General features: G+C 36.4%; 1 protein-coding gene and 1 long non-coding RNA gene across 2 annotated transcripts in view; both read right to left on the bottom strand.

The window, feature by feature from the left end:
- LOC105491117 (sarcoglycan zeta) overlaps window positions 1–24,446 on the bottom strand; it is a 1,216,031-nt gene that overhangs the window by 1,079,394 nt on the left and 112,191 nt on the right. The window lies entirely within an intron of this gene.
- The window catches only part of LOC139355915 (uncharacterized), a 46,834-nt gene that overhangs the window by 4,221 nt on the left and 18,167 nt on the right, over window positions 1–24,446 (bottom strand). The window lies entirely within an intron of this gene.

The raw sequence follows: 24,446 nt of genomic DNA, 5'->3' as shown, positions 1-24,446 counted from the left end.
AGAAATATAAATCATATTCCTTGCACTAAGGAATTTACTATTTTTCTGTGCATACTGGACATAAATATAATTATTACATAACAATATAATGTAATATAAATAGAACACATATATTAAGTAACAAAACAATGTCATGTATGGTGAATTTCATAAGGAGAGATTAAAGATTCCATAAATAATAGAGAAATGAAAGTCACAGCTCGGTGTAGGGGCTCACGGCTGTAATCCCAGTACTGGGATGCCAAGGCAGGTGCATCACCTGAGGTCAGGGGTTTGAGACCTGGGCAACATGGTGAAGCCCCATCACTACTAAAAATATAAAAATTACCAAGGCATGATGGTGTATGCCCATATACCCAGCTGCTGGGGAGGCTGAGGCACAAGAATCATTTGAACCTGGGAGGCAGAGGCTGCAGTGAGCAGAGATGGCGCCACTGCACTCCAGCCTAGGCAACCAAGTGAGACCCTGTCAGAAAAAAAAAAAAAAAAAAAGGAAAGGAAAGGAAAATAAAGGAAAGGAAATGAAAATAAAAAAGAGCCATAGCAAAACCAGTTTTATGGCAGTAAAATCTCTTGTAAAAAAAATGGAAATAAAAATAGAGAGTTATCAGGGACCATACAGCGAAACACTAGGAAGTCTGGACGTTAATTTTTAGGTAATAAGATTCTAATAAAGGAGTCTAAGCCAAGTCAAACTAGAGGAAGATTCATCTGGTTTGAGTATGAAGATAAGGACACAATTAGGGTAATAGAGTTGAAATTAAGGAAGAAGAATCACAGACAGGATCAAAGGTTAAAAGGCATAAAATGTGAAGTTAATATTAGAGATGAACAAAGAAAGCTTGGTACTATTAAACAGTCAATTCCTAGCATAATGGGTGCGAAAGAAACATGAAGAAAAGGAAAACAGTCCCACACTAAGAAAATATAAAATCTAATTGGGCATGCAAAGCATACAAATATGAAGCAAACAGAAAAAGTGTCAAAGTCACACTAATGACGTGTTGATTAGTGGAAACTCTTTATGATAGAGCAGTCCAAGCAACGGAAATCCCCTTTTAAGTGACCGTACTCTGGATAAGGCATAACAGACAATGATGTGGCATCTTCATGATTCTCCCAAATCTAGACAACCTTATTTCATGCCCAAACGAACCTTTCTCACGTTTCTGTAAAAGAGACTAAGTGCTCCACTTCTCAATCAGGAAATTCTCAGGGATCAACATTGGATGTGCCCCAACTTATCAAATCATTCTGGTTTCCATACCCTATTTTTTGAGGTCATCCTCAAAACAATCCCATGCACAGGATTCCTACCCTCTCCATCTAAGCTACCCAGCAGCCAATTAACTAATACGGTCTCTTATACAGGAGGCAGTCGAGGGTGGAATTTTGTGCCTAGAGCAATGGATGCAAAGTATTAGATGAAAGCTACAAAGATTTCTAAAGTCGTGCATACACTTCAGCATGAGACAGACAGAAACCACACAAGGAAAAACATTTCTTTCTATGCATGTGTATCTAATACTTTTATACTTTAAAAAAAAACTAAAGTAGTATTATAATTCAGATATTTTCAAAAGTTTAAAAATTAAAAAGTAAAATTCTCTTTCTTGCCTTGCTGGCATCTCCAGTCATCAGAAATAGCCACACAAAGTATCCTGCATGTGTTCTTCCAAAAATGTTTCTAAACATAAACCATTCTATAAGTATGTGTATATAAATATATATATATCAATATATTAATTTTTACCTCAATTGTATACCCACATGTAAAACTTGCTTTTTTTTAGCACCTTCCTATTTGATCACATATAGCTTCCCATAACAACATATGTAAGTGTACCCATGTTCTATACAGTGACTATGGAACACTCCATATTATGGATGTATCATAAGCTCTTTAACCGTTACCCATTTACATGGTTTCATTTTTGCTGTTACAAATAATACTGAAGAAATAGTCTTGAATTCTGTATACACTTGTCTTAAAACTTCTGAATCACAGGGTATGAACAATTTTTGATGTTGTTGTTGTTGTTGCTGCTGCTGAGATAGAGCCAAACTGTCATCAAAGGGTTTGTATAATTCTTTCCTTTATGCCCCAACAATATGAAGTCTATTTCACCAAACTACTCCTAAATGAATGTTGTCATTTCGAAAAATGTTTGCCAATCCAATAAATTAGTTAATTACTACTGTTGCTATGAAATTAAGCATTTCAAGGTTACTGGACACTTGTATTACCTTTATAAAAAAGTCTATTCATGACCTTACACATTTGTCTATTTATTCTAGTTTTTATTTGCTGTAAGTGTTCTTTGTATATTAATAGATCAAATATGTTGCCAGTTTCACTTTTGCATTTTTGACCTTGTCCATGATTTTTCCCCCTACAGATGTGTATTAGTCTGTTCTCACACTGCTGTAAAGAACTACATGAGACTGGGTAATGTATGAAGAAAAGAGGTTTAATTGACTCAAAGTTCCACAGGCTGTACAAGAAGCATGGCTAGGGGGCCTCAGGAAACTTACAATCATGGCAGAAGCTGAGGGGGAAGGAAGCACCTCTTACCATGGTGGAGCGCGCGAGAGAGAGCGAGCTAAGGCTGAAATGATGAGAACACCATCATGAGAACAGGAAGGCAGAAGTCTCCACCATGATTCAATCACATCCCACCAGGCCCTCCTTCAACGTGTGAGGACTACAATTCATCATGAGATTTGGGCGGGGACACAGAGCCAAACCATATCAAGATGCTTCTAACAATGGTCAAATTCACCAATCTTTAATCCTGGTTTATAGGATGATGACGCATGGGAAGGCAGAAGCACTCCTATATGTAGCGAATTTTACCAAAATTGGTTTCTATAATTGAGTGCTGTCATTTTTTTCAAATCCTTTTGAAAGCTTCGTTTAGTTTGCAGTAGGAGACAAGCATATACCAACGATAACTTCTTGCCAAAAGAGCCAATTCTTCCCCCGGCAATTATTGAATATTCCATCTTTTCCCCACTAATTCACCTACGAAATCTGTTATTTATTTGAATTTATATCTGGACTATCTTGACTAGTTCTGATTTTACTTATCTGCTTATACAAATCCCAAATTGTTTAAATTATCACAACATTAAAATATGCTGTAATATCTAGCATTCCTATTCCTATTACCCTTCTTTTAAAAATATTATTTGATAAATTTCATGTTTATTTTTCCACATGAACATTAGTAGCACTTTTTACTAATTAGTAAATTATTTGTTGTACACAGTATTGCTAATTACTATTAGCAACTTATTAGTTGTCTTTTTTACATTAATTCTTGATATTTTCAAAAGCATCACATAGGTTTATAAGAGTTTTGAGAACATTTATGTATTAACACTATTGACACTACATACATATTACATATTAACATTCTATTTCTATATATGAACAAATGAGCCTTTTCATTGATTCAAATCTCATTCACAATACTTGAGTTTGATTTTAAATTTTTCTAAGTTTTCTTTGACATTTATGTCCAGATAGGCTAAACATTTATGCCTAGACAGTCTAAATGTATTTGGTATTGTAAATGAAACTTTTCCATCCATTATACTTTACATCCTTTTATTACATACAGACTACTAATTTTTATGTTTTACCTTTTATAACCTGTCATTTTATTGAAATCTCTTACTAGTTTCATTTGTAGATCTGTTTCTTGGACTTTACATGTATAGTGGATCATATATAAATAATTCCCAAAGTTTCTCTTAATTTTTAGTTTGCAATACTTATTTTTTCTTTCTCTTATCCGATTATGAATTTACAAATACCTAGCAATTTTAAACGTGGTGGTGAGAGTAGTTATCCTTCTTTCCCACTTTACTGGGAAATCTGTTCCACAATTAATCAAGACTTTGTTTTGGAGTCTGTATCACAGGAAGGAAATGTTTCTCAACTTCTGTTATGTCACCTTTTTAAAAATTCAAGATTTGGTGCTGAATTTATTAATTATACATATATATATATATATATATATATTTTTTTTTTTTTTTTTTTTTTTTTGAGACGGAGTCTCACGCTGTTGCCCAGGCTGGAGTGCAGTGGCGCGATCTCGGCTCACTGCAAGCTCCGCCTCCCGGGTTCCCGCCATTCTCCTGCCTCAGCCTCCTGAGTAGCTGGGACTACAGGCGCCCGCCACCGCGCCCGGCTAATTTTTTGTATTTTTAGTAGAGACGGGGTTTCACTGTGGTCTCGATCTCCTGACCTTGTGATCCGCCTGCCTCGGCCTCCCAAAGTGCTGGGATTACAGGCTTGAGCCACTGCGCCCGGCCTAATTATACATATATTTTTAAAGTGTTTTTGTACATTTACATATTAATATGGTAGACTGTATTGATAGATTCCTACTGCTGATCTCAATCTGCATTCCTCACGTGAGTCCCTCTTCATTATATAATCAGGGTATATTATTTGTTAATGCACCATTCTTTTCTAATTAAAATTTGTATTATTTTATAGGTATTCATAATTGAGATTAGTTTGCCATTTTATGTCAAGTTTTAAAAGTTTTGTTATCTTGTTCTGCTGATTGTGTAACAATATTTTGGAACTCTTGTTCTCACAGTAGCATGCAGTTTGAATAGCATTAAAATTCTGCTGTGGTTTAGATATGGTTTGTATTCACCAAAACTTATGTTGCAATATAATCCCGAATGTGATAGCATTGGGAAGTAGGGCCTAGCAGGACGTTTTGGGGTCATGGGAACAGATCCCTCATGCATAGATTAATATCCTGCTTCAGGGTGAGTGAACTCTTCCTTCATTTCCCCATGAAAGCTGGTTGTTAAAAATAATCTGACTCTCTTGCTTCCTCTCTGACCAAAAGGTCTCTTTGTCTCTGTACATACCTGATCCCCTTCCACTTTTTACTATGACTAGATTCAGCATGAGGCCCTCACCAGAAGCCAATCAATTGCCAGCACCATGTTTCTTGCACTTTCCAGCCTGTAGAACTGTGAGCGACATAAGCTTTTTTTTAAGTTACCCAGCCTCACGTATTCAGTTACAGTAACACAAATCGGATTAAGACATGTTCTCCATACGTCAATATTTTTAGAGAGTTCACTTCTGAAATCACGGGCCTAGTACTCTTTGGAGGTTTGGTCTTTGAAAATATTACCCATTTCTTCCATTGCCATGGATCTCTTCTGAGATCAATTTTGGAGATTTGTATTTTCTTAGAAGTCACCCATTTCATTCAGGTTTTATATTTATTTGAGTAGGCTTGAACAAATTATTACAGGTTTATAAGTTATTTAATTCACCCTATAGTTGTGGTTATTCTGCTAATCTCATTTTGAAGTTATACAGTCTTTTTCAACTGAATTTACTAAGTTTTGTTTTCTCCTTCCCCTTCCCCTCAAGGAAATAGGTTTGGATTTATTCATGAATTCTACTACTTTCTGTTTAATAATTCACTATTTTTTATTTTTATCTTGATTAATTTATTCCTTCTGTTTTCCATACATTAATTTGGCTGCTCTTTTAATAACTTCTTAATTTAAAATTTTAATCAATTTAATTAAATTCTTTTAAAATTAGTAATATGGGTCTTAAACATATGGTTCTCAATTATTTTTTATAGGACAGCACACTCAGAAAGTGATTAAATTTTTATTGAACACAGGGGTAGGTCTAAGGTTGCTCACTACCCAATGCCCTGCTTCTTTACTGAACGTCCTGAGGGCTAAAGGGAATAAATATCTTTGCACACCTGTAATCCACTTGCTGCATAGGAGTTGGAAGCTCTGTTAATGAAATCAAGTGGATTTTGAATATTATGCTGCATATATTTATATATTCAGTAAACAACCACTGAACAACCATGCTAAGAGCTCAGAACACAAAATGGGTGAGAAAGGGTATTCAATAAATTTGATTTACAAAATAAGAGTTTTTAGAAAGCATATAGGATTGATCAGGAGGTTTAGGTTCTAGTCCCAGAGCTACACATCTGGTATGTGTGACCCACATCTAAACCTCAGATTCCACAGTGTTCACTCTATATATTGAAGATATGTGAAAGCTAAAATAATAAATAGAAATCATCATTATTAATACGTATTGTAAGAGGCTCTGATACTAATATGAATAAGTCTATGCTGTCTGCCGTGTGCTCACTAAATAAATACTTAATGGAATACATGTATTACTTTGCTGGAACAAAAATAGGCCAACTAGCCACATAAGTTGTTATGCAGTCACAGATACAGGTTGTCCTCAGTTTCAGTGAAAGAATCATAAATGATTACAATGTGAAAACAATTGCAAAAATGGAATGAAATTGGGCTTCGATTTTCTCCATTTGTACATTTTAAGGCTTGATGGTCTTATAGCAATTTTTAACAAGAACCTGCTTAAATTATTCATAATTGAGAAGGATTTGAAAAACAAATATGCAAAAAATTTAAAAAAAAAAGAAAACCACAATCACAATAGAGACCTAAAACACATATCTGGTAAAACCTTGATTTTTCTTGATAATGATGGAAATGATTCTGCAGAAACAACAGCAAAGAAGACAATGCCTTCTCCTTTCCCAGCTTACAGAGCCCAGGAGCCCATTGTTTTTAGAATTTCTTTTTATTTTCTGCTAATGAATCATGAGATATAATTCACAAGCAATTTAGAAATCAACTAAAATTCATGTTCCTAGATGTCATTCGGGCTGAGTTTTAAAATTTGAGAAGGAATGTTGGCCAATTAAGAATGACTACTTATTTCAAGGATAGCTGAGCATGCAGGAAAAAATGTTTATACTTGAAATGATCACAGAATAATAAGACACAGAAAGGATCACAGAATGGTGAGACTATAGTTACTTATTTGCAATGAGTCACAGAAGATTTAATTGCAAATTTGAGTAACATTACAGGATGTCTGTATCTTAAGCAGTTCTACCAGATAATCAAATAAGAAATACTGAAGCAGGTCTAAGTTGGTTAAACTTGATTTAGGAAAACAGAAATTATGGGCAAAATCCAACCATTTCTCACTCATTATATATTTAAATACAAAGCTCTGGGTAGTTAAATGAGTTAACATATGTGAGATACTAAGGCTACACAGTATTGTGAACATGTTAGGCACTATTATTATTGTTTCCGTTAAAATTACAGGTGACGTTGCAGAAATAGATATGGTTATTCTTATAACATCATTATCATTTATATGCTAAAAAAGCAATAAGGCAATCTCTTTATGGGCAATTTTCTGTTAAAATATAAATAAGGTAATAGGAATATACGTATATACAAATATACATTAAACTTTTAATGTTAAAGTCACTTAATCAAATAATTTTAAAGATAAAGGATTGCATGTGGCATTCTTTCTTTTGAGGTCACAGGAAAGTAATAATTTCATTAATTATTTAGAGACATTTTCTCATTTTAAAAAATCTATCATGAGCTTAGAAATCTAGAGTGAATTCACAAAACCAATGGCACATTAGTGAGAATATTAAATGGGGTTAAATTATGGCTTTGAATTTTAGGACGGTATTCCTGTTATTTTTGTCTTTAGGGAGGGAGGCAGGAAGCAGGCCAATCAGATGATCCTTGAGTTACCTCAGAACTCCGCCACTGCATCAAAAAGACTCTTACAGTGTCAGTATTATCTGAGGATGATTAAGGAGATACATTAGGCTCTAGAGACTTTAGGAGAAATTGTAAGCTCATAAAATTACGTTCACAATGATCATCTGTTCGTTCCTATATGATCCGTGGCTAGGCTGACCCAGCTGTATGCTGCATGAGATTCATTATTTAAATTACATGGTTTCTAGCAAGATAGCCGGAGAGCCTTCAGTTACTTTTCATCACATAATTACGGTCCTTCAGCCCAAAGGGCAAAGGCAATACGTTTCACCAAAGTGAAATCAAAGCAAAGCAGGCGTGCACATTACACTTCATATGACGCTGAAGTTGGCTGCCTCCTTCCTTCCTAGGGCAGAGTGAGCACAGCAGTATGGCCCTAGCCAGCACCTTTGTATGAAAGTTTTTCAAGAGGCCGGGAGTGGTGGCTCATGCCTGTAATCCCAGCACTTTGGGAGGCCAAGGCGGGCGGATCACCTGAGGTCAGGAGTTCAAGACCAGCCCGGCCAACATGGAGAAATCCTGTCTCTACTAAAAATACAAAATTAGCTGGGCATAGTAGCAAGCACCTGTAATCCCAGCTACTTGGGAGACTGAGGCAGGAGAATCACTTGAACCTGGGAGGCACAGGTTGCAGTGAGCTGAGATGGTGCCATTGCACCCCAGCCTGGCCAACAAGAGTGAAACCCCATCTCAAAAAGAAAAAAGAAAGAAAAAGTTTTGCAAGAATTATTAAAATAAAATAACCAACAATGAGTCCTGTTGAGGCAGGAGAATATGGTCTGGAGGCAGGGAACCTAAGACCAATTCACATTTATTTCATAAAGCTGGATCTGAAGACAAACACCAGGGAAGGGGGCAGGGAACCCAAGGGGAATTCGCGCTAATTTCATAGAGATGACTCAAAGGGAGAACACCTGCTTCCGGGGGCAGGCAACCCAAGGACAATTCGCACTGATTTCCCAGGGCTGGCTCAAAACAAAAACCCTATTTCCACAGCTGGGTAACAAAGGATCAGAGGCTACTCTCCCTACAACCCTCCTCCTTCCACTACATCTCAGATGAAGAGGGAAAGTGCCTCGGATTGGTCATGAGCCAAGTGTGGACCATCCCTTCATCTGCATAGGGCGCCCATCCACTCAGGCCTCTGGTTGGCCAAGGACCAATTCACCTTAGCGTCAAATAAGCCAGGGCCAAATCCTTCACACATTTAGGGGGTAGCCATTAGGAATCTCAAAAGGAGTACTTACACCCCAGAAAACTTCGGAAACAGGACCTTTAGCTACTCACTCAGGATTGCTGCCACCCTGCGGAATGTCTCCTCACTGAAATAAATCCCTACTTTTGGCAGGGTGTGGTGGTTCATGCCTGTAATCGCAGCACTTTGGGAGGCCAAGGTGGAAGGATCACGAGGTCAAGAGATCGAGACCATCCTGGTCAACATGGTGAAACCCTCTCTCTACTAAAAATACAAAAATGAGCTGGGCATGGTGCCACGTGCCTGTAATCCCAGCTACTCGGGAGGCTGAGGCAGAAAAATTGCTTGAACCACGGACTCAGTGGTTGCAGTGAGCCGAGATTGTGCCACTGTACTCCAGCCTGGCAACGGAGGGAGACTCCATCTAAAAAAATAAATAAATAAAAAAATAAAAAAAAATCTCTACTTTCAGTGTTTATTTCATTCCTTTATTACTTGGTGCATTTTGTTCAATTCGTTGTTGAACATGCCAAGTACCTGGACATATCACACTCAAGGCCTGTCTTCCGGTAACACTACGAGCGCTCTCTCACTGTTGTTCTCTTTTTCTCTCTTTTGTGAGATTAAGTTTGAGCATTTCAGCCTCCAACTAAAAAGTTCACATCTATTTTGCAATATTAGTTATATAAGAAGGCTTTGAATCTTTGGTGGCAAGAACATAGCTGAAACCTGAAACAAATGAGCAAATTCCTAAGAAGAAATAATATACCACCAGCACTGCCCTGATATCTTCTCAACTTTAAATAATTTCTCTTCAATATTTGTTGCTATTTAAATTTGTTTTATCTTCAAGTCATTAATGTGCAAACAGTAATATTGAGTTTTGACCTTCTGCTGGTAGCTGGCTTTATTCTTTGAGAGGAGTTATCCATTCTCCTGCTTCAGATATTGCTTCTACAACAATAACCTCTGAAGAATAGCTTTGATCTTATGCTTTAGTTTGCAATGGTTTAAAAACATCTCTTCCTATTGAGACATAGAGACAACATCTCCTCATGAATCTGAAGTCTAGGATTGCTTGACAAAAAGAAGTGGAAACATAATGTGTCCAATTCTGGGCCCAGGCCTTAATAAATAGGCAGTTTCACTTCTCACCACTTGTGATGCTTGTTATTGAAACACAGCCACCATGCCATGAGGAAGTCCAAGTAGCTCAACTGGAGAAGAAATAAGGTTCCCAGCCCACATCCTCAAGTGAGCTCCCAGCTAACAGCTAGCACCAACTTACTCTCACTGGAGAGAGTCACCTTGATAGTAAATACTCCAAGCTAGCTATCCCAGTTGATGCTGTGTGGAGCAGGAATGAGCTGTCTCTGGCAAGTTCTGTCCTACTTACAGATTCATAATCAAATGAACAATTGTGGCTGTATGAAGTCATATGTTGTGTGGGTAGTTTATTGTGCCCGAGCGAAAAAAAGCCGGGCACAGTGCACTTTCAGAGGCCAAGGCAGGTGGATCACTTGAGCCCAGGAGTTCAAGATCAGCCTGGGCAATGTGGTGGAAACCTGTCTCCACAAAAAATACAAAAATTAGCCAGGTATGATGGTGAGCGCCTGTAGTCCCAACTACTCAGGAGACTGAGGTGGGAGGAGACTTTAAGCCCCGGAGTTCAAGGATGCAGTGAGCCATAATCATGGCACTGCACTCTAGCGTGGGCAAGAGAGCGAGACCCTGGCTCAAAAAAGCAAAAAGAAAACCAAGAAAGCTCAAGAACCATATGGCTCATCATTCCAAAGACAAACGAAATGAGTTCTATAATGAGTTCTATGTGAAAGCCCTAATTTTACTTCAACTCAAAATCCTTACTGACGTTCTCTATTCATCTAATATTCCATTGCATCTTTCCTCAGACAAACCAGATTTTCTCTTACAAGTCCTCAATTCAGCTAATGATAGATACCAACTGCTCTGCCTCCACAATGGGCTCTCAGCATCATTTGTTTCCTCTTTCCCTGCTTCCTCTCAATAACTAACTCATCAGTAACCAAATGCAATACTCTCCTTTTCAAGACATCTGAGTTCGGTGCCTGCCTGTCTTCCCATTACTTTTAAAATCATCGACAGAATATCTCTTTGGCATGAACTAGCATCATGAGGTATAAGTGGGGCCTCCTGTGTTCCTGCTCTCAGTCCCCCCTCCTCATGCAGTCCGCCTAAAAGTCATCTTCCAAAGTCACTGCTTAAAACTATGCAAAGGCTCCCACCAGCTCGGTGATTCAGGTCCAAACTTGACCCTTCACAATCCTCATACAATCTTTTTGCTACAATCTCTCCCAGATCTTCTCAGTAAAAGCAATGTCTGCAATCACAGATGTGTGAGCTTTTCCTTCTTCCTTGTAAGTTGCCCCATAGGCACCACTTTTTTGTTCCATCATAGAAAGCACACTGCTCCATCTGCCAAATGGGCTTTTTCCCCAAGCATTTCTCTAGGCTGCGCCTCCTCAGTCATTTTTTGACTGAATGCAAGATGCTACTCATTTTAAAGGAGGATGTATCTTTCCCCCCTTTTGCCTCCTGCCAGATTAGAGAAACAGATCTCATGTTTCCTGATAAATTTGACATTTAATTTGCTTAATTCTATTTAATGTGACCCTCATCTAATCCGTCATTCTAATCTGCATCTGAATATATTATTTCTGTCTCTAGGTAATCAAGTTTCTGATCAAAATAAATATACCTGCACTAATCATTTTGTAGGTAAAAGTGGAAAGGACCCTGTCCTGGATGCCTTGCTTATTTGAGCTCCTGTCATTTTTTCTTACCAGCTGCATAACCTCAAATCATTTTCCTTCCACAATCTGTAGTTTGCTGTGTTGTAAAGTAAAATTGTTGTATAAGATGGTCTCAGCTTTGTTTTCCCAGCCTGTGATTAGTAATATCAGAATTCAAATTATTATTCAAATTAAAATGTACAAGGCATTCTCTCTTTACAAATGTATTTTGATTTATAAAATGGTTCAAAAAGAAACTATGATAGTCATCTCAAGCCTTGAATCACTATTTGATTAACGAAATTCTTTTGTGATTTTTATTTTTATTTTGCAGAAATCTATCTATAGAGAGCTGTCCTCATTGTTAGAAGTACAAAATAATCTGAACTGGCACTTGGAGGCAGAATAGTTACTGAACATATACAGATATTCAAATCTGAGCTAGAATTTTATACACAGTGTAGCACTCCTGACTCTCAATCCTGGAACCAAGATACAAGTGTTTTCTTTTTGTTTTTTTCTATGTCTCAACTATCTAAATTCTCCTGTATGCCAATACTAAAGAAAGTTTCCCAGACAAAAATGTCAGAGTGAACTCGAACACTTCAGTTCTGATTCCAAATCCAGAGAGTGTCATTCTCAACAAATCTCTGAAAAGAGAAAATTTTTCATTCAAAATCATCATTAAAGACAAGCATGTGGGCATAAAGATGTTCAAGCAAGCTTACAAAATAATAGTACATTAGTTATGATAAAACTGGCCATACTGAAAAACTAATACACTCTCACATCTAAGAGTGTGACAGCTTAGCACCTTGAAACAGAAAAACAATAAACATATAAGAGTTTATTTCTGGCACACAGAAAGATATGTCACTAGAGTCTTGACTCCATGCAGTGATTCAGAGACCCAGGCAAGCTTCCTCTATCTTGTGGTACTGCCTTCTTTACACATGGCCGCTGAGCTATCAAAGACAGGGCAGTTGAAAACATAGAAGAGGCACGTCTGTTTCTAAATGTCTTGGCAGCAAGTGACACCTAAATGACTTCTGGCACATGTAATTTGCTAGACGTAGTAATGACACCCCACCTAACTACAAAGGAAGTGGAATCTTCCTATGAGGACATGACTGTTGGAAAACTGGATGTACGTAATCAATAGTAATCTCTACTAGAAATGGAAGGACAGTTTGCCTGCTGAGAGTCTACAAATTCAAGACAAGCAAATTGATTTAGGATATCTTTATAAATTGTTAATATGTTACAGATTACATATTAGCTACAAAAAACTTGACTTGAAAACATATGTAAAAGCTTTCCTCAAGACAAACATGGGTTGTATCATCAGGGTTCTTAGAGAGATACATGCAATGGTTATCACTAGGTGACAAGGAATATTAATTTGCAATATTAATTGGCAGAAAATAATTCTTAATATGTTCTGGATTCATATGTTCTATTGTGCAAATGTCTCTTTAGGTCATTGCTATTGAATAGTTTGAACAAATGTAAGCTATTTTAAAACACATGTACAATGTGTAAAAAGGTTTATTCAAAAATAAACAACCTTTTCTGCTGTAAAGCAGTCATATTCTCAAAGGGGAAAAATATTGAAAATAATAAAGTAATAAAATGAGTGCAGAAAACAGTACCAGTTAAACTACAAGCTTAAGCCTCCATAAGAGTTCAGCAAACTTTTCTTTAATAGGCCAGAAAGAAAATATTTTAGGTTTCACGAGCCATATGGTCTTTATTGCAACTACTCAAACTTAGCCCTTGTAGATTAAAAATAGCCATAAACAATATATAAGCAAATGAATAGCTTCATTCCAATTAAAAACTTATTCACCAAAGCTGATGTGGTCAGATTTGGTCTGCAGCCATTAGTTTGCCTATCTCTGCTCCACAATCCTGAAATGGTTCTAGATACCATACAACTCTTCATTTTTAAATGTAAGCTCTATTTAAAAAAAATAGGAATGTAAAAACAATCAGAACCAGAATATACACATTTTTTGTCTTTTAGCAATATTTGGCCATATTGACTCTGACAATTAGTTGAGATCAAATGGATTATTATGAACTTTTTGCCTTAAATCTTATTGCATGAAATAATCCAATGAAACCTATGGATAATACTTTACTACTCTAAATTCAAACATAGATGTATTCCATACTCAATATATCCCAACAAGAAATGAGTGAAAAGTTTAGCATATCGGATAAAAATGCCTTTGATCAATTTGAAAGGATAGATTTTGTCAAAGGTCTTTTAGCTGAGTGACAAGTCCTACTTTATTAAACCTCATCCGACTACTGCTTCTCATTGATACTGGCAGGAGAGAAGGGTGACAGAAAGGAAAAAGGGTATATCACAGGAAGTGGAATATGTATAATAAAGCACACAGGAAAACAGAAACATAATGGAAAAGTGCTAAGCTTTACACCAAGGACAGTGGAAACAACTTGTTTCCTATGCCACAAAATGTTTTTGCCTGGTACTTCATCATTTCTCTTTTTCCTAATATGTCAGCAAGTCATTGTGTGGTACTTTTAAAACTGCAAGTAACTTGGTAATATGTAAGTGCTGTCATGCAGTAAGGTTCCAACTCAGTGACCTAGAAATGGTTCAACTACAATCACAGATACATATTATCTACAGGTGTATAATTTTAGGGATATAAATTACATAACTTTTATTCTAGATTGATAGTTCTAAGATAGACATTTATAAATTTTTATGCCATCAGTCAATCTATTCTCAGTAACAGTTACGTCTTTGCTAAAGTGCTGTTTCTTCGTTTAATAACACTGTAACAATGTATTTCAATTGTTTCATTTATGAATGTATTATGTGCTCTAATATGCTGGGCATTGATTCCGTCTTAAAGCATATATTATCTCTAACAAAATGCTATTAATTTACAAATCAATTGTAGCATGATGGGAAAGTTCAGAAGATAGAGGCAGAAGAGATTTCAAACCTTACATCTGATCCTTATTAGCTGTGTGATATTGAGCAGGTCATAACTTGAGTTATTTTATCTGTAAAATATAGGAAAGAATTTGCTCTACCTCTTCTCGTGGTTGTTTTGAGGATCTTATAATACATTTGTAAGCAACTTACATGCTACCAAATGCTATACAAAATTTAAATTATTATTACTTTCCAAATCCCCCTTATGGATAAATAAAAGCCATTTACTAAGTTGATAATTTAACAACTCAGAAAATAAATAACTATTTCATTACATTCATAATCATTAACATGTAGCTGGTAGGCTAAGTAGATCTAAGGCCAAAGATCTCTATGTACTCAAACAAATGCAAAAACTCAATACACACTTATCCATTTATGCCTTAGGCATTAATTGCTATCTTAAACATACTAGACGTGTACTTTCTCCTGGGAGAAATATCTGTTTATACCTAGTGTGCATATAGCTAAAACAGAATGAGTAAATCTCTGCTGAATTATCATGAAGGACAAGAATTTCCTTGTGACTGCAGTTTGTCTTCTTGCTTCAGTAAATTTACATGTATCACTTTGATATTTAGCTGGGGTAAAAAAAAGTCTTCAAATCTCATTACATTGTTAAGCTTTATAAATCACATCTCAGGCTTTGTTTACACAATGCAACAACTAAATCAGAAAAGCATTTTAAGATTTAATATTCAATCAATATCATTATTCTTTCTTGGAGATTTCCTATATTTCTGAGCACGGCAAAGATTTGAGGAAATGACTTTAAGAGAATAATTTCATTTTGAAAAATTCTAAAACGTCTTGGAACTTCCAGCTAATCCTTGGCTAACTGGACGCTCTAAGTTCTCTGGGTGTGACTCCCAGACAGCCAAAGAAGGCGGAGGCTTGAAAATGGGCCGAGGACACTAGGATCCCCAGAACTGCTTACTAAGTTTCCAGTTGGAGGGTCTAAGGTTGAGTACTCCACTTTCCAGTCATTTCTTTTCTCCATCCTTCTAAGGAATGAGTTTATGTAAACCTGTCTGTGTACATGTGTATTGAGGAGAGATGTCAAATATAAGCCATTTGAATGTGTAGTTCAAAGGGCCTGTTTTCAATAATGAAGTTAATAGGTCAATCAAAAATAAGGTTGAGACTCTGATCAGGAGTCGCTTAGACTATAATGGGAATTAATTCTCCCTCCTGTCCAATTTGTGGTATGTTAGGGAAAAAAAATGGAAAAGGCACCCTGGGAACTTGGGCTTTCCAAATTATGACAGGTTATTTTCCCCATGTGAAAGCCCTGCAGATCAGCTCTAACTAGTTGTGCATGCCTTTAAGTAATAAGGTGCCGGCTGCTATGATATTGGCTTTTTAAAGGAGTATAGATACATTCCAGATGAAATCAGGTACATTATAGAGACAGAATCTCTGAGACCTTACTCTCGACATGGGTTTTCTAAATTACAAAATAAACATTTTCTCCCAAGTCACTCCTATTTGAGTAGAAGGCACCCTTTTGGGAAATTACACTATGCAATAAATTACAATTTGATACTTTTGTCAGAGGTAGATTTTCTTATTTATGCTTTACTTCTTATCCTTTTAAGGGTATAATAAACCATTTGTTATACTCCAAAGAAAATATAATACAACTGATAGAAATATCAATGAACATCAAAAATATTTTTATGATATCAAACAGCTTAAAATAGCAAATAAATCCTTTTAAAATCCTCTTAGCAGGGTGTGGTGGCTCACTCCTGTAATTCCAGCACTTTGGGAGGCCAGGGTGGGTGAATCACTTGAGCTCAGGAATTTGAGACCATCCTAGACAATATGGTGAAACCTGTCTCTACAGAAAATACAAAAATTAGCTGAGCCTGGTGGCCCAGGCTTGTGGTCCCACCTACTCAGGAAGCTGACATGGGAGGATCACTTGAGACCCAGAGACAGAAATTGCAGCGAGCCATGGTCATGCCACTGCACTGCGCCTGGGCAACAGAGAAAGAACTTGTCTCAAAAAGAAAAAGAAGAAGAAAAAAGCCCTCCTAATTTTCTATTATAACATGTCTATGCATGATAAAATCGGGTCAGAGTATTTTTAAATTAGAGGACAGCTCAACTCCCATCCCAAGTAGCTCTGTATTTAGTAATATGATTCCTTTTGTATTTTTGTCAGATAACTTGCTTTCTATCATTATCATTAGCAGAACTTTACCACTTGTTTTAAATTCTTCACTCCCCCATCACTACCACGCTCTTATATTCTCTCCATCTGGCCCTAACACTTCTCAATTCCACTTTTATAATTTTCTTTTTCGAGACAGTCTCGCTCTGTTGCCCAGGCTGGAGTGCAGTAGTGCAATCATAACTCACTGCAGCCTCGAACACCTGATCATCCTCTCGCCTCAGCCTCCTGAGTAGCTAGAACTATAGCTGCATTCCAACAAGCTCAGTTTATTTTTTTATTATTGTTTGTAGAGATGGACTCTTGCTATGTTTTCCAGGAGTCTTGCTATGTTTTCCAGACTAGTCTGAAACTCCTGTACCTCAAGCGATCCTCCCACCTTAACCTTCCAAAGGGTTGGGTTACAGGCATGAGCCACTCCATCCTGACCCAATTTTTATATTTTTCTAACAATGTTTCACTGACTGTGCCAATTAATGAATAATAAGTAAGATTTTGATTTAAAAACTTCTATGGTTTTGCTTGGGATTGTTGTATTTGAAAAAGCTATGTTTAAGCCTATTTAAAATTGTAAGAAAGTTTCATGTAATGATAATTGATCTTTATTTCATAAAACTCTTCAGACATTTTCTATCAAAATCCTATACAGGTAGTATTTTCCCCCAACACTATGAAATATATCTCAGCTTGGGGCTACATTTTCATCACTATTTCAACTAGATTTATTGATTAATTTAAGTAGTTTAATACCTACCTTTATCAAAGATGTTTCTTTTAAAGTGGCATTAACTTTCAGACAGAAAAAGAAAAGCTTATCTTTTATTTTCAATTTACCAGATGTTACAGTCCCTACGGTGATAATGTTAGCAATCTGGTATTAAGGTATAGAAATTGTGTTTTGTGATGTAACAGATAGGGTCTTTTATAAAGGCTCCATTATGCCCCCTGAGAAAACGAATTGACATGCTCAGCCCATCGCCCCTGCTTTTGGTCTACCTCACAAAGCTGTTATCTCTATTATTTCTGCTAGATAATCACAAAATTTTCAAAGGACCGTTTTGTTGATTTTCCCAAATCTCTCAAACTTTTACAATATTAAATCACTGTCGTATTTGCATATGAATACCTTGTAACAGTTTTTCTTTTTATAGGTACTGTGGTGGTAGCTATCAGCCCTGGGAATTAATCCAAATAACAGCCTCTGAAGATGGCCTTCTTTGGTATCTAATCAAAAGCATCAACACCATGACAGCAGCCCTGCTGGGAATCCTGTCAGATTTCATTTATCTGAACACACTGGATAAGTGAGCCAATAGATAAATGCTTTGAAATAACCACTTCTTCATTTTTTCATTGCGTTGCCACCATGATTTTGTAATGAAAATATAAACCAGTTAATAGGTATTCGCACTGAACGTATGATGTAATTCCATCTTACCCTTCTTTGGTTATGGTGAGCCATCTTTTCAAAGGCTAATTTGAAGTTATATTTCATAGCTTTAAAAAACCAGCATTGTGCAGAAAAATTTATCCTCATCACACTTACCAATACTATTTGCTATTCCTCCAAGGTCTTTCCAATTTCTTCTAACAAGCCACAGAAAATGACATTTCTTTTAGGACTAACTAGTATATTGGTTCTAGGTACATGATTCTTAACACATTCTGGAAAACTTCACATTGGAACATCAAAGGCTACAAAATGTGTCATAGGGCAGATGTCCTCCCCAGTACCAAGAAGACTCATTGAGCATCCACTGATCACACACAAGGCAATAGTGCTGGGCAAAAACCCCACCCATAAGATGCTTATAGTAGTCTAGTTGTTGAAGTAAGACATTAAGTGCATGAAAGAGTTAATGAATGATCCTATGCATATATAATAATATGGGAATTTAAGAAACAGAAAACAAATGTATAAAGAGTTAGAGAAGATCTCATGCTGGAATAATCAAGAAATACTTCACTACAGCCACCCTCAAGTGAAGCTTTGGGTCCTGAACCACAGGAGGTTGGCAGGACAAACGAGTAGAAATTATTTCAATCAAGAAGACATCATAAAGTTCAAAAAGCACAGTTTTGAAACCAGTGCCAACATGAGAGCAGAAGACCAAAGCATGTTCTGGAAAAATATAAACAAAAACAAAACTCATGACCAAATATGGGCTTTCTTTTTGGCAGTTACAGAAAAAAAAAAAAAATAGATACGCAAACATTTTGGAGAGCCTTTCAAAGCAGATAGTATGGAAAGTGGAAGATACATTGACGTGTAGGGATACAACACAAACGTAATACAACAATTTGAGAAATTCTATATGAAAATAGACAATGACTAAATTACTAACTTATTTGGTACCATGTTCTCATCTTTTAAATTTGGAGGTTGGATAAAATAATTCCAGATACCCCCCACCCCTCCAACTCTATCATATCAAGGGCATACTCAGCCCCAAACCCTGCAATAGTCAAAGATAATCTGCAAAGGATATGTAGAAAAAAATCTATTTTTTCCAAGTAGTGAAGTCAAGAAGGGCTTAATGGGAATTGTGGTATGTTGAATAGCATCATAAAGTGTGACAGAAATTTAGACAAGCAAAATGGGAAACAAGGGTATTCAAGACGTGGAAACAGTGCAAATTTGATAAGATTGTTTTTTCATTTTCCCTTTATTCTAGAAAATTATCTTCTATCATACACAGTAGAAGATGAATTCAAGTATCTTATTTCCTGTGAGCTGAAATGTTTTGCTTTTTTGTAGGTCATCTTTCTGGTACAAAAGTTTTACATGGGAAAGGATAAGCACAAATGATTGAGGGTTGAATATTTATATATTTTAATGGCCCAATGTCTAGACCAAGAAGACAGTGAGCAAAAAGAATGGGAACTCGCATTAACTGAATGCCTAGCATGAGCCTCTCTCCATGTTAGATGCCTTATTGATGTTATCTAATTTAACAGTTAAGGCCAATTGTAAATGCTTTCCGAATTTTCCTGTTGACTTCTTAAACTACTAAAAAAATCAAAATCTCATAAATAAACTTAGTTATGAATATCAGTAACAGTTCCTGTTGGTTAAATTTCACCTTTTGACATATCACAAGATTCAGTAGGTCTGGAAAAAGTAAGCTTTCAGTCCATTGAAAACCAAAATGCACAAATGTGATATACTGCTCCTAATGTTATGCCATGCAAAAGATTCTTATTATTATTTGGAAACATTGGGCTTTCAGTATGAGTCACATTAACTCAAGGTCCATAGGTATGGTGTAAGTAAACTGACCTAAAAATGTTACCAACAAAACTTACTTGCAGATATTTGTCACCCAATGGCACTCTGGTACTGCTCTGTAACTAGAAAACCCCATTTCGTGAAGCTTTAATGCTCTTCTGCTGTTATAAAGGGTTCACCGTCATGACACTGATATCATTTTTCCCACTACCTTCTCATTTTAAGGTATTTTCTAGTTTTATGTAGCATCCTAAGTTTTTTCCAGGAGCATGTCTCAAAACAAAACCACCAGTGCTGCCATTCTTTGTTCTTTTTCCTTGGTAAATAGAAAGGCTAACGTGTTTTATAAAGATTTATGCCTTTTATTTTTGTTTTCCATATTCAGGCCTTCTTTCCCCAACTATATTATCAATTTCTTTCTTTCATATCTCTTGCATTGTATCTTATATGTAATACTTTGTTGAAAAACACAGTGCTCATAATTTTTTGGTTTAACCATAGACTAGAATCCTAGACTATTAGACCAGACGAGACACAGAATTTATATAGTTCAGACACCTTCATTTTACAGTTGAGGAAATGGAGATAAGTTCAGAGAAGTTAAAATAATTTGATCAAGCCTTTTCAGATAGCTGATGACAAGAACCTGGGTGTCTTAATAATCTCATGCTTTTCACATTTTTTATCCCATCAATTTAGTAAGTATTTACTAACTAACTTCTAAGTGATAAGAATGACATAATGAAAAAAAGATGAATAAAGCACCTACCCTATACCTTCTCCGTAATGTGTGCAACTAGGGAATAAACAGGAAATATAATGGGATAAGCGTAACATTATGATAAGTACACTGAAGCAACATCTATCCCAGGTTCAAACGAGGGTCAATCAACGCTTTCCGGAAGAAAACGTATTTCAGGTGAGAATGGATGAAGCAAAGTTAACAAAGTGAATGTTGGAGTGCTGAAGGTAGTCTACAAAAGAGGGAAGGGCGGGTTGCACAAGAGGAAGAAAGAGGGAAGATTGGACAGGTAGGAGGGGCAGATTGCAAATGACCTGGCAGCCTTGCTAGTAAGATTACAATTTATGCTTGGTAATCCATTATCAGATTTTAAGTACGGAGGAATCTTCATTAAATTTGTATTTTAGAATGACAACTCCAGCTGTGATGTGGAGAATGAATGGGGTAGAGGGGGCTTGTACCTGTAAGACCAGAAGACCAGTTAGAAGACTACTGTAGTCACCCATGAAGTGCACAGTGATAACTTTGATTTCAATTTGAAAAGTAGTGAGCCTGCTCCAATATTTTAAAAGTAAGTCTTCTTTCTATATTACAAGGACGAAAAGAAAAAAAGAACGTGTTTATCTTTGAGGAGTAAATTAACCTTGGCAAGGAAGAATTTCATATTGTGGGAATTGAGGCCACAAGTCTTAATTATTAATATGGCTCATTGCAACCCAATGATGGGGCAGAACTCAGTTCCGATTCTGAAGACCAGCACTCCTAATCAAGATAGATCATGTCTGCAATGCCAGGGCAGCTATTCCAGCCCTAAACAGTCACGGCTTAATTCTAAATAGAAGAGGATTTTAAAATAAGCCTTCTTGATACTCAAAATACTGGAATAGTCTATTTATTTGAAGATTTCCTCTTCAATTGCAAAAGCAATTGCCAAAATATCATCCAAGCTCCCGATTCTCCTGCCAATTCTTACGAGTTTTATGGTTGCGCAGCTGCTGCCATGCCAACCTAATTTTTAAAAATTATTATGAGGTCTAAATACTGGCAAGAAATGCCAAAGGGGGGAAATAAGATCAAACAATGTGATTGCATTTTTGTGTAAGTTCATCCAATACCTAGGCAAGAGAATGCAATTAAGATCTTAAAAAAATTGGGGAGGAAGGATATGCATTTACATGAAAGATCCAAAAATCTTGCTTCTAAAAGAAATCTGTACAAAATTTTATTTCATATTTATAATGCATTATGGTTATGAATTGTGAAAAAAATATGGGTATAATAGTAAAGGAAATCATTAAATGCCATACACAGCAATACTTGCTGTAAGAAATCACAAACTTTTATACACATTATGAAAAATAATTACAATGCTACACTAAGAAGAAGCTGCAGAGATTTATATTCATTTTATGGATACTGACCCTTTGTTTTACCTTCTTTGGCAAGTACATTTTTTGTAATCTCCTAATTACTTCTCTAAAAACTCTTATCAGTAAAACAAAGGAGATGATTGAATTACAAAATAAAAGTAACATTATACTGTATACTGAACAAGGAAAGACTCAGAATATAATTGCTATATTTTTGTTACAAGATTCTCAAAGCACTGATTTCTCTCTGCCTTTCTACACTCATCTGCCCTTATGTATGCGGGACTATGTCCTCTCTGACCTGGACACCACAGTTCCAGACAGATATAGCAACTTCAGGCCACTTTTCTACAAAAAGTAGTGAATTCCTCCTGGGAAAGTATTAATTACCATCAAAGGCCTATATTAAAAATATCCTTCTTTGTGCAAACTTCTCTGATCCTTCCAAGGAGAAGTAATTATTCTGTTCTTTATGCTTCTAACTATCTTACTTACTAACTTACTAACTTTCGATTTGCAGGCTCATATATAAATGCAAAATACCCTATTTTAATTTGCTATATTTTTTCATACACCCCAATACGCTCTGAAATATATCTCAGTGATTAGACTAATTATATAAAAATAATATTGATATATACTTTATAAACTCACATTTTATAATAAATGACTGTTCATTACCATGAAGTACCATGTCTACAGTATGTATACCATAATATGATGCTTTAAAAATATACAATGGTTACCTTTTTTAATTTCTATAAACTTTTAAAAGTTTGTTTCATTTGATTAAGCTTCAGCATATGGTAAAGAAAATTTCAGGGTCGGGTGCGGTGGTTCACGCCTGTAATCCCAGCACTTTGGGAAGCCAAGGCAGGTGGATCACCTGAGGTCAGGAGTTTGAGAACAGCCTGACCAATATGGTGAAACCCCGTCTCTACTAAAAGTAAAAAAAAAAATGAGCCGGGCATGCTAGTGCACGCCTATAGTCGCAGCTACTGGGGAGTCTGAGGCAGGAAAATCGCTTGAAACCTGGAGGCAGAGGCTGCAGTGAACTGAGATCGCGTCATTGCACTCCAGCCTGGGGAACAGAAGGAGACGCCATCTCAAAAAAAAAAAAACAAAAAAAAACAAAAAAAACAAAAAAAAAACCAATGATTGACTGAAGTAGATGAATCAAAATCATGCTAGTATTGAAGTAGATGAATCAAAATCATGCTAGTATTACAATAACGAATACCATGATAATATTTTTAAATTTACATGTCTACCTAAAAGTAGCAAATTTATACTATTTATATCTACAGAGATATTATATTTAGGAATAATATCCAAATGTATGGATTTATACTAAACTCTACCTCTTATTCCATAGAAAAAGATTTTTGCAAATAAACTTCTGATTCATTAATTAATTTAGTGAGCACACACTGAAAATCTATCAGCAGGGCATTGTGCAAGCCAGAACATGGGGAATAGAAACTAGAATCAGAATGCATGCCTGTCCTCAAACAGTTCTTGTGTGGTGGAGTAGACAGGAACAGGAACAGATAAATTCATCATGGAAGAACTGATGTGAAATGGAGGTAAATACAAGGTCTAGTGAGGTTGCAAGCGTGACAATGGCCAACTTTACCAGCGAAAGTCCGCGAAAATGCCCAGTGTTGGGTAGACATTCACCAGGAAAATGAGTTGAGGCACAACAGGAAAAGGGAACAGTGTGTACAGAGGCACCGAGACTTAAAAAGTGTGGCTCATTTGAGCAACTGCCTGTGGCTAAGGATGACTGAAGCACTGGACACACGGGGGAGAAAACTGGGAGATGACGGCCAAGTTAACAGAGGTCAGACCTCTACTCTAGGGAAGCTCTTTGGACTGCATCTTGTGGGAAGGACGTGCAGACTGAGACCGGGGGAAGAGAAGTCAGAGAGTAGACTGTGCTCAGGGTCTAAACAGACAGTCCTTCATTGAGCATGTCTTTGACATCCATGCATGTGTCTAGACACATTCTAACTATTGCATTCTGTGGTTTTTGAAATTGGCTGGAATGCATAAGGATTAAAAAGGATGGCACTTCATTTTAAGATTTATGTTTTAAATTGCCAAATATATATTGAATGCTGATGATGTATGAGACACTATTTTTAAGAACTATTGGGTAGTCAAGTACTGGCTACAACTATTATCCCCTAAGACTTCTAACCCTGATGTATAAAGTAGAAACATGTATGGGCACACAGACACACACATATACATACATGGCATACCAGGATAAGTGTTATACTACAATTACAACTAAGTGATATGAGATAGCATTCAGCAGATAAATCTTG

This window comes from Macaca nemestrina, chromosome 8 (genome assembly GCF_043159975.1).
Source record: "Macaca nemestrina isolate mMacNem1 chromosome 8, mMacNem.hap1, whole genome shotgun sequence".
NCBI classification, from domain to species: Eukaryota; Metazoa; Chordata; class Mammalia; order Primates; family Cercopithecidae; genus Macaca; species Macaca nemestrina.
This window is presented reverse-complemented; position numbering and strand designations above follow the sequence as displayed.